General features: G+C 37.1%; 1 pseudogene; it reads left to right on the forward strand.

Moving 5' to 3' along the window:
- Positions 1 to 463: 463 nt before the first annotated feature.
- On the forward strand, positions 464 to 3,490 carry LOC149171186 (kinesin-like protein KIN-14L pseudogene; annotated as a pseudogene).
- Positions 3,491 to 9,559: the final 6,069 nt, after the last annotated feature.

Consider the following 9,559-nt stretch of genomic DNA (forward strand, 5'->3'; position numbering starts at 1 on the left):
ATAAATTAACATTACACACTTATAAAAGATTGCATTATTGGAGCCAAGGTAGGTCCACGGGAAGTTATGACGTGTTTATGCGACTAAGGTCGTTGGGCTTCTCGTCGGCTTCGGATTGTTTGAGGCTCAACATTTGACTTGACTGTTGGGATTGGACTTGTTCAGTCTTCTCTACTAATACTAAAGAAATTCCCATTAAAATTCTCATATAAGCTCTCCTTTCGCACCCATTCTCCGCTCGCACCCATTCCGAAAACAGTCCTCCTTGCGAATGAAAACAAGTTACCTAAAGCATCAAGTTCAAGGCCTGGTTGAATTCGATTGATTGATCAGTTGCTGTATCTGTAGTAAATGGTACATACCCACTTGCTGAACCGCACTGATTGAATTCGCATTCAGGGCCAAGCCTCTCCAGTTGCGGATTTTCAGTTTTCTATTGAGATTTGTCGAATAAGAGGAAAAAATGCCTCTGGAACCAGATTCTACTCCCAGCAGGGTCTCTCCCCCATTGCTTTCCAGCACTTCTCCCTATCCTCCTCCCAGAAATTCGTTTTGTCAGAGAAGGCACGAGGCATTTTCCGACGATATGTTCAGGAGTGCCACGGATTTACAGGTTTCTAGCGCAGAAAGTAGTGGATCGCAAGGTCGTTTGGCTTCACTGAAAGCAGAGGAAGCAGCTAATAGGAGGTTTCAAGCTACAGCATGGATAAAGAGCATGGTTGGTTCTCTAGATATACCATGCGAGCCATCTGAGGAGGAGTTTCGTCTTTGCTTGAGAAATGGGATCATATTATGTAACCTTATCAACAAGGTTCAGCCAGGCGCAGTGTCTAAGGTCGTTGCAAATCATGTTTCATCACTTCCTCCTGAAGGACGGCCTTTATCTGCTTATCAATATTTTGAGAATGTTAGGAATTTTCTTGTAGCTGCTGAAGAGATGAAGTTACCTACTTTTGAAGCTACTCATTTAGAGCAGGAAAGCTTGCGGCCGGGTTCTACGACAAAGATTGTTGACTGTATATTGGCGCTGAAATCTTATTATGAATGGAAACAGTGTGGAGGAAATGGCTGTTGGAAATATGCAGGCCCTTTGAGGTCCCCCATGATTCCACGAAGCGCAGGAAATTTCCTTCAACGCTCAACTCCTTGTGTGCCTGTAAGGGACACTGAAACTCTGCCAGACCTATCAGTTATAAACATGGATGACGGAGAAAAACGACTCGGTGACATCTTTCAATCTAAAGACACAATGGGAGCTTGGTTAAAGCGGTTTGCTGTAGAAATGACAAATGACAAGGAAAATGTTGATCAGAACTTTGTTGAAGCCATACAAACTGCTGCACCGGGCTCGATGCAAGCATTCATGAATCTTATCATTGCAATTCTTGCAGAAAATAAACAAGACAAATTTTCCTTGATTCAGAAAAGCCAGGATCAAGAGAATCAGCTCCTTTTGGATTCTCCAGACCAGAAAAATGGTGACTGTTCACCTTTTCAAAGTCAGGATCCAAAACCTTTGCATGTAAGTCAGGAACATCAGATGCGTTTGGAAGCACAAAGAAAAGAAGTCAAGGACATAAGAGACTTATTACTTAGAGCACGGGAAGATGTACAAAGGTTTCAGGCAGAGTGGCGAAAGCATTTTGAATTGCTTGATAACCAGGTCGCAGGAATTTTTAATGCTGCTAGTGGATATCACAGAGTTCTGGAAGAAAACAAGATCCTTTATAATAGCCTTCAAGAACTCAAAGGAAGCATAAGGGTATACTGCAGAATCCGACCCCATTTTGGAGGTCAATCTGAAGCTCACAGTGCAGTGGAATTGATTGGAGAGGATGGATCCCTCCTGGTCAATACATCCAAAATGGGCAAAGATGTACAGAGGATATTCAATTTTAATAAGGTTTTTGGGCCATCTTCTACACAAGAAGAGATTTACATGGATACACAGCCATTGATCCGATCTGTAATGGATGGTTACAATGTCTGCATTTTTGCATATGGTCAAACAGGATCTGGGAAAACCCACACCATGAGCGGTCCAACAGGTGCTTCTGAAAAAGAGATGGGAGTCAACTATAGAGCACTCAGTGACCTCTTCGAGTTGTCTCAAAAGAGGAAAGATATAATGGTGTATGAAGTCTCCGTCCAGATGATAGAGGTATACAACGAACAAGTGAGGGATCTTCTCGGAGCACTGACCTCAAGCAAGAAATTAGATATTCGAAATAATGGTCATAAGGGATTTAATGTACCGGATGCTATACTTATGCCTGTTAAAGCAACTTCTGATGTTTTGGATTTGATGAATTTAGGCAAAAAGAATCGCACTGTTAGCTATACTGCACTAAATGACCGCAGCAGTCGTTCTCACAGTGTGTTGACTGTACATGTGCAAGGTACAGATCGTGTTTCTGGGTGTAACCTTCATAGCTGCCTTAATTTGGTAGATCTTGCTGGAAGTGAGAGGGTAGATAAATCTGAAGTAACTGGAGATCGTTTGAAGGAGGCACAATACATAAACAAGTCCCTTTCATCTCTAGGAGACGTAATTGCAGCATTGGCACAGAGGAATTCGCATGTGCCATATCGAAATAGCAAATTGACTCAATTGCTTCAGGATTCATTAGGGGGCAAGGCAAAGGCTCTGATGTTTGTTCACATAAGTCCTGAACCGGATTCATATGGAGAGACAATAAGCACCCTTAAATTCGCTGAACGGGTGTCCTCTGTTGAACTTGGTGCTGCACGTTTGAATAAAGAAAGTGGAGAAGTTCGTGAGCTTAGAGAGCAGGTAGACAGTTTGAAGAAGGCGTTGGCGAGGAAAGAAGCAGAAGTAGCACAGTTACAGAATGCGAGAGAATCTCCACTTATTGACAAACACAAACTCCAAACGCCAGTGCGAAATCGTAGATGGAGCCTTGAAGCGCCTGGAATAAGCAAATTTGAGGTACAAGATGGTATTTATAATTTTGGGGTGGGTACCCTAGATGACAAGTTGGTAGATTCAGGGGAGAGATCCAAGCTTAATAAGACGCCGATAGGTAAACAAAATGGCAACCGTCGGAGCAGTCTGGGAAATGACGGTACATACGGTGAAATAAATACGGTAACTGATACTGTGGCTCCATTCGCATCCAAAAAGACTTCTCAAATTAAAAAGTCACTACAGTCCTTTGGAAAACTAATCAATGGTGAAAAAAGATCTACAATTCAAGTTGAATTATCACCCCCTGTCTGTAGCGGTGAGCGAAGATTATCTATTGGTGGACAGAGCGAACCCTTCTCAAACAGGCAGCAGCCACTTACATTGGTCGACAATTCAGAAAGTGGTCGCCCTAGGCGAAATTCACTTGAGGGAAAAGCACCCGTGGGATCGAAGATAACAGCTTCTCCAAACGGGCATGCAGGGCGAACTTGCAAGACACCACCCGATCAGCAGGCGATGAAGGTGGGAAAACCTGATGTAATGACCTTCAAAAAGAGATAAACACTGCACCAGGGTTGGAATTTGACGGTCATTTTGACCGTCAGAGGCTTTCGGAGGGATTGAAAGAATTAGAAGACGTAGTTTTCTTGACTTTATTTTATTTTATATAAAGGTTGGCTGAAATTAAAATGGTTGGCTGAAAAATATTATTCATGTCTCTGGCTTTTGAGAGTTTGGTTATTATTAACCATTTTAGTTTTATTTTAGCTTTATTTAGTATGTATAAATCAATTTAGTATGCTGGGAAAATGATTATAATTCAGTTTTGGAACTCACATCAACACAGGATGATTCATCATGGTTATTCAAGAAAAACCACGCCCTCTAATTACCCTACGAGTAGTCTGAGTTTGACTTTCGCTCTTACCAAATGTCTCTTGAGGCTTGGGCTATTAGTCTATTTCCTTACAATCCATGAAATCAAAATCTTATCCAAACAAAATCAATTTTAAGACATACTATAAAGCTAAAAAGAAATTGAAAGGAGACACAGCAATCTCAATAGGGATGATCACTGGAAGATTAGTAGGTGTTAGATCCATGCCCAAGATTAGCAGTTGTTGGATCCCTACCTTTTCTTCTTTCCTTTTTCATTCTGCTTGGTTTTCCTTTCTAGCTTTATTCCCTTTGTCTTTTAGATTATTTGAATTCACCTAGTTTCTCTTTTCTATTTGAATTATTGTTTTTCCTTTCTTACTTGCTACTCATTACCTTTTTTTATTCATATTATTAATATATTTATTTTTCATAAAAGAATAATAAGATTTCCCTTATTTTTATTTATTAGGATCTTAATTAATTTACTTCTTTAATATTTTTAATAATTTTGGTTATAGATGATATATAAATAAATATGTCTGCAAAAATCATAAGTATATATAATTTATATACATTTTTTCTTAAAATTAATTGATACAAATATGCTCATTCCTTATATATCCCATAATTGACTTAGGAAATCATTCATCTAAATAAAAATAGATATAATTAAAAAACATATATAAACTAATTAAATAATTAAACAATGAACTTTTATCTTGTCTTATCCCATAATCCTTTACATATGAGTATTATTATAAATTGATTTTATTTAAATTAAAACATGAAAAGACATATTTGATTAAGTATATATTTATATAAATAATATTGGTAAATAAGTTAATTAATTATTTTGACTAATTAATTTATTTAGGTAATAAACATTTATTTATCCCATAATAATATAAGTTTATCTAGTTTTAAATTAAAGAATTTAGATGATTTATTAAGTTTAAGGTTCTTAATTTAATTTTATTATTAGCGGTTTCATTTAGTTACATATGGATTTAAATTAAATAAATCCAACAAATTAACTAATTAATAAAATTTCCGCTAATTCTAGGTTCACTAAATTCTAGTTGTAGTCCACTCAATTATAGTTGTTTCCTTTGGTCAAAAGTAGTCGTTTCTAGTCATTGGAATGAGAAGTCCCTCTATTTAACTTGTTGTCATAATCTGGTTCTTCCACACTTGCTGGTTCGAAACGTGTCGACCTATGAAATATATGTGATTATTGCCGAAAAGATGCCTTAAAAAGAAAATTGTCAACAATTCCAATTTATAAACACAATTCTTTTATAAAATTTGTAAGAAGTGTGTATATATTTAACTAAACATAATTCTTTTATAAAATTTGTACGAAGTGCGTATATATTTAACTATTAGTGTTGTTTATGTTTTACTCTATCCATCACCAACAATGTGTGTTACTTAAACACATACTTGTAATACATTAAGTGGGTTAAGCATTCACCTATGAAATATGATGTGATTATTGCCAAAAATATGTCTTAAAAAGAAAATTGTCAACAATTCCAATTTATAAACACAATTCTTGCAAGCTTTCAATTTTCCATGGGTAAATCTATTTAGGCCCATTTTCACCTTTGATCGATTTTCTTTCTCGTTGATGCAACTTGAGGTGGATATGAATGGACCATACCAATTTAAGAGACATCCCAAGTGAATTCAAATATGCACACACATAGAAAGAAAAACATATTTTTAATAAATAGGAATTAAGATATTTGCAACTTGCACAAAAGGACCTATAGCCTAAGGACACACAACCACGGAACACCTATAGCCTTAGGAAACACAACCATAGAAACTGTATCTGAGATCATTCAACAAAGGTTCTTACCTAGTCTCCTTAAATATAAGTCTACAAAACTAAAGGATCAATAAGCGTCTAGCCTAACAGAGACTTTATATCAAATAATGGCATTCATATATATATATATATACCCACAACACAACAAATTTGGCTTGGTTTGAAATGTTTTGTTCATGATGAGATCTCATTAGATGGTCAATCTTAATATGATTGAATTCCTAGGGACAAGGGGAAGAAAACATGTGTAGTTCATACTCCTTGGAAGGAATATCATTCAATAACTCATAATTCATTCATTTTATCAGGGTAAGTTGGATTAGAATCCAAGTCTAAATAGTTTCCTTGAAATGCACTGAATATGCATCTATCTCTTATGCAAACACTGTTAAAATTCCCACTTGAATGAAACAATCAATCAATCCATGAGCGTGTTAGTGCATCATCGAACCTACGTGGCTGAAAAAACAAAACCTCTTCCTTGTCATAATAAATTTGGACAACAATATTGCTTGTTGCAACTAGCTCTCCCTAAGTGTATTTGCCACCCACCTTTATTGGATTGTTTGGGCCAAAGGTCTGTCACAGTATCACCGACTCACCCCTCACTTATAAAAGTTATCCTATGTCAAAATGTCACTTGTGGAACGATGAGAGTGTAACTTCAACTACAATCTGCACCAGATATTGAGTGTCTCAACATTTCGCTTAAAAACTTTGAAAGATATGGCTTATGAAGAACGATGTCTACTGCCACTTATGAAATATTAAAACAATTTTAATGCATTGTACTTTATTGACTACAAACTCTCGGCAATGGAGCCCCACATTGATTCAATGTGATTATGATAGTGGAGAGGATGCAAAGGATAGTCCATCTTATAGTTTTACTTTGTTGGTCATATTTACATCCCATAAGATCTCCTTAGTAATATCTCATATATACAAATTCTATGGCATGTATGAGTGAAGGAAATTTGGTTTCAGAGTTATGGATATTTTATTGTGAGTGTTCCATACAATTTGAAACCAAAATTGAGAATTCAATAAGTCATTTATGTGTTACAATCAATTTTTTTTTCTTATGATAGATATGTGTTTTTAATGAAACCTTTATTAGTGAAGGGTTAATTTATTATCAAAACATCACTCTTGAAGGGAAAAGTTTTAAACATAACGTTTCTTGAAGGGCAACATAGAAACCTAAAACGTCAAACAAAAATGTATAATGGGTAAAGAGTAATCCAAACTCCAACCCTGCTCTGCACAAAAACTGCAAAAAGCACCGGGGACCCTGCACACCACAAAATAAACTAGCAATTTCACCAGATGTTGCAAGGAAACACGAGAAAGGAATGAAGTTGCTAACCTTCTTTCCAAAGAGGTCGCACAGCTGAGTAGAGGACAATGGATAATACAGGAATACAAGAATGGTGACTTCTTCCAGATATATCACAGGCCATATATAGATGAGGAAGTAGTTTCCTAGGATTGAAGTGGCCGCATTGGCTCAGGCTGTGGACTGTTCCCCTCTTTGACGGTTTTAACCACGTCAAAATACTAGTGTATTGATCTATGATCTGTGTGTGAGCGATGTCCTTTGGTGTTCTTTTTGAGGAACTTACCTTGTAAATTCCTACAGGGTATCAAAGCTATTTGAGGGCCGCATCCGTTGGTGATCCAAATCTGAAGCCGGTAGAACTGCATCCGACTGTCGTTTCCTAGATCTATTGTTTCTGACTACTTTCGGGCTGAGAGGACTGCTCTATTGTGTTGGGAGCATCTGTTCCAGTGAGGAACCCCTTTCGTTTCACGCGAAAAGGTTTCTGGTAGCCCTAGCTACGTCATTTTTAAGATCTGGAGGTATACAGTGTTTATTTGCAGTTTACAGTTATTTTCTCTCTGTTTATTTCGGTTTCGGTTTATTTAGCTTTTTGTTTTTTTTATTACCGGATCTGTACCTTTCATTTCTGCGTATTCTCTTTGCCCCGCGACTCTGTGCGATCTGGGAAAATCAGAAACAAAAAGGAAGGATTTTTCTCATGCGTATGCTCTTTTCCGCTGCGCCTTAGTGTGATCTCGGAAAATCAGAAACATTGAGGAAAATATTTAGTTTCCGGCTAAAGCTAACTTTGAGCTGTAAGGTTCGTTTTTTTTGTATGTCCGTGTTGGGTTTTGTGTTTTTTGTTTTGTAGGGAAAAAGAGCTTTCTCAAGCAAGCACGCAACCCAAAGCTTCAGTGACTAAGAAAAAAGAACCCCCCCCTCTCTCTCTCTCAAACTTTTAGTTTAGCTCACTTGGTCCAAAGCTAATTTATGCGAGTAGAGGTCTTGAGTTCAAGTCTCCTTTTTTTGGGGGTAGATTTTTCATTTCCGCACATTCCCGCACTTCGTCGGCATCTTCATCAACTTTTCTTCAAAAAGCCATAACTTCTTCATCCGGAAGCCGTTTTCAGAGCCTTTTTTTTTACCAGACTAATTTTTCGAGATCTTTCCATTGGAACACTTAGTTTCAGCATCTATAGCTTCAATTTCTGTTAAAATGGAAAGTCCATGCCAAGTTATTCTTGATAGCACCAACTACTTCCAATGGTGGTCCTACATTGTGGATTTACTTAGAAGTAAAGGTCTCTACAGAATAGCCTCAGACCAAGAAACCAAACCGAAAGATGAAGATAAGGCAGCTAAATGGGAAAACAGGCAAGATCAAGCACGTGGGTTGATAGGGATGTCTATTTCTCCAGATCTTAGATTCCATATTGCAGAACTTGATACTCCTGAAGAAGCAATGAAACAGATCACTAAAGTTTTTGGAATTAAAAATGAACTTAAAGCCCATCAACTTGAAAATGAGTTGCTTACATTGGACCCCAATAATTTTTCTTGCATTGAAGATTTTTTGTCCAAATTCAAGACCCTTAGACTTCTCTTGGAAAGTGTTAAGGTTAAGAAAGAAGATAGTAGCCTTATCTACTCCATTCTTACTGAGTTGGGACCAGCCTATTCTGTGTTTGTTTCCACCTTCCGTTCTACAAGAGAAGCCTTCATTTCTCAAGGACAAGCCTACAAGTCCCCTTCCTTTGATTCCTTTTGTGATTCTTTAATAAGAGAACAAGAAAAAATCTTACACCTTTGTCTTCTTCATCTTGGAAACTCTTCTAAGAAAGCGTTAGCCGCCCAGCAGCAACCAAATTCAAAGAATCCTAAGAAGTTGTATCCTAAAAGGAATGGTCCTAAACCAAACAAGGGTCCTAAGCAATTTCAGCCTCAAAATGAAAAATCATTTCAACAAAATGATAAGACAAATAAAAACAAAGGGAAGAACACTGATAGACATTGCAACTTTTGTAATCGAGATGGCCACTTAGAATCCAAATGCTTTAAGAATATGGAAGAAGCAGCAATGAAGAAGCATAATATCCATTTGGAGCACTCTTCAACCTCAACTTCATCTTCAGGAATGGCACTTTCTGCATGGGGTTGTCAAGCATCTCGGTCTGGCTATGCACTAAATGTATCTTCTTCTTCTGATTCTCATGAGTGGCTCATTCATTCTGGAGCTTCTTATCACATGGCCAAAAACAAAGCCATGTTTTCTTCTTTAAATGATTGTAACACCAAAAATATATATGTTGGTGATGATATATCTCTTAGTGTTGTAGGGATTGGAACTGTTCATATAAACAATGGTCAATTTAATGATGTTTTATGTGTTCCAACCTTATCTTGCAACCTTCTATCTGTATATCAGATAACTCATTCAGGTGAAGGTAAAATCGTTGAATTTTCACCTCACGATGTTTTAATTAAGGACCTACGAGATCCTAGACAGATTTTAGCTACTGGAATTGCTGATGATTCTACAAGGTTGTATAATTTTCACAACTTTGGGTCATCAAATCCTCCCTCAATATTTGTT

Source organism: Pinus tabuliformis, chromosome 4_2, assembly GCF_031772625.1.
Source record: "Pinus tabuliformis cultivar Carrire ecotype Pingquan chromosome 4_2, CPIR1, whole genome shotgun sequence".
Lineage (NCBI taxonomy): Eukaryota > Viridiplantae > Streptophyta > Pinopsida > Pinales > Pinaceae > Pinus > Pinus tabuliformis.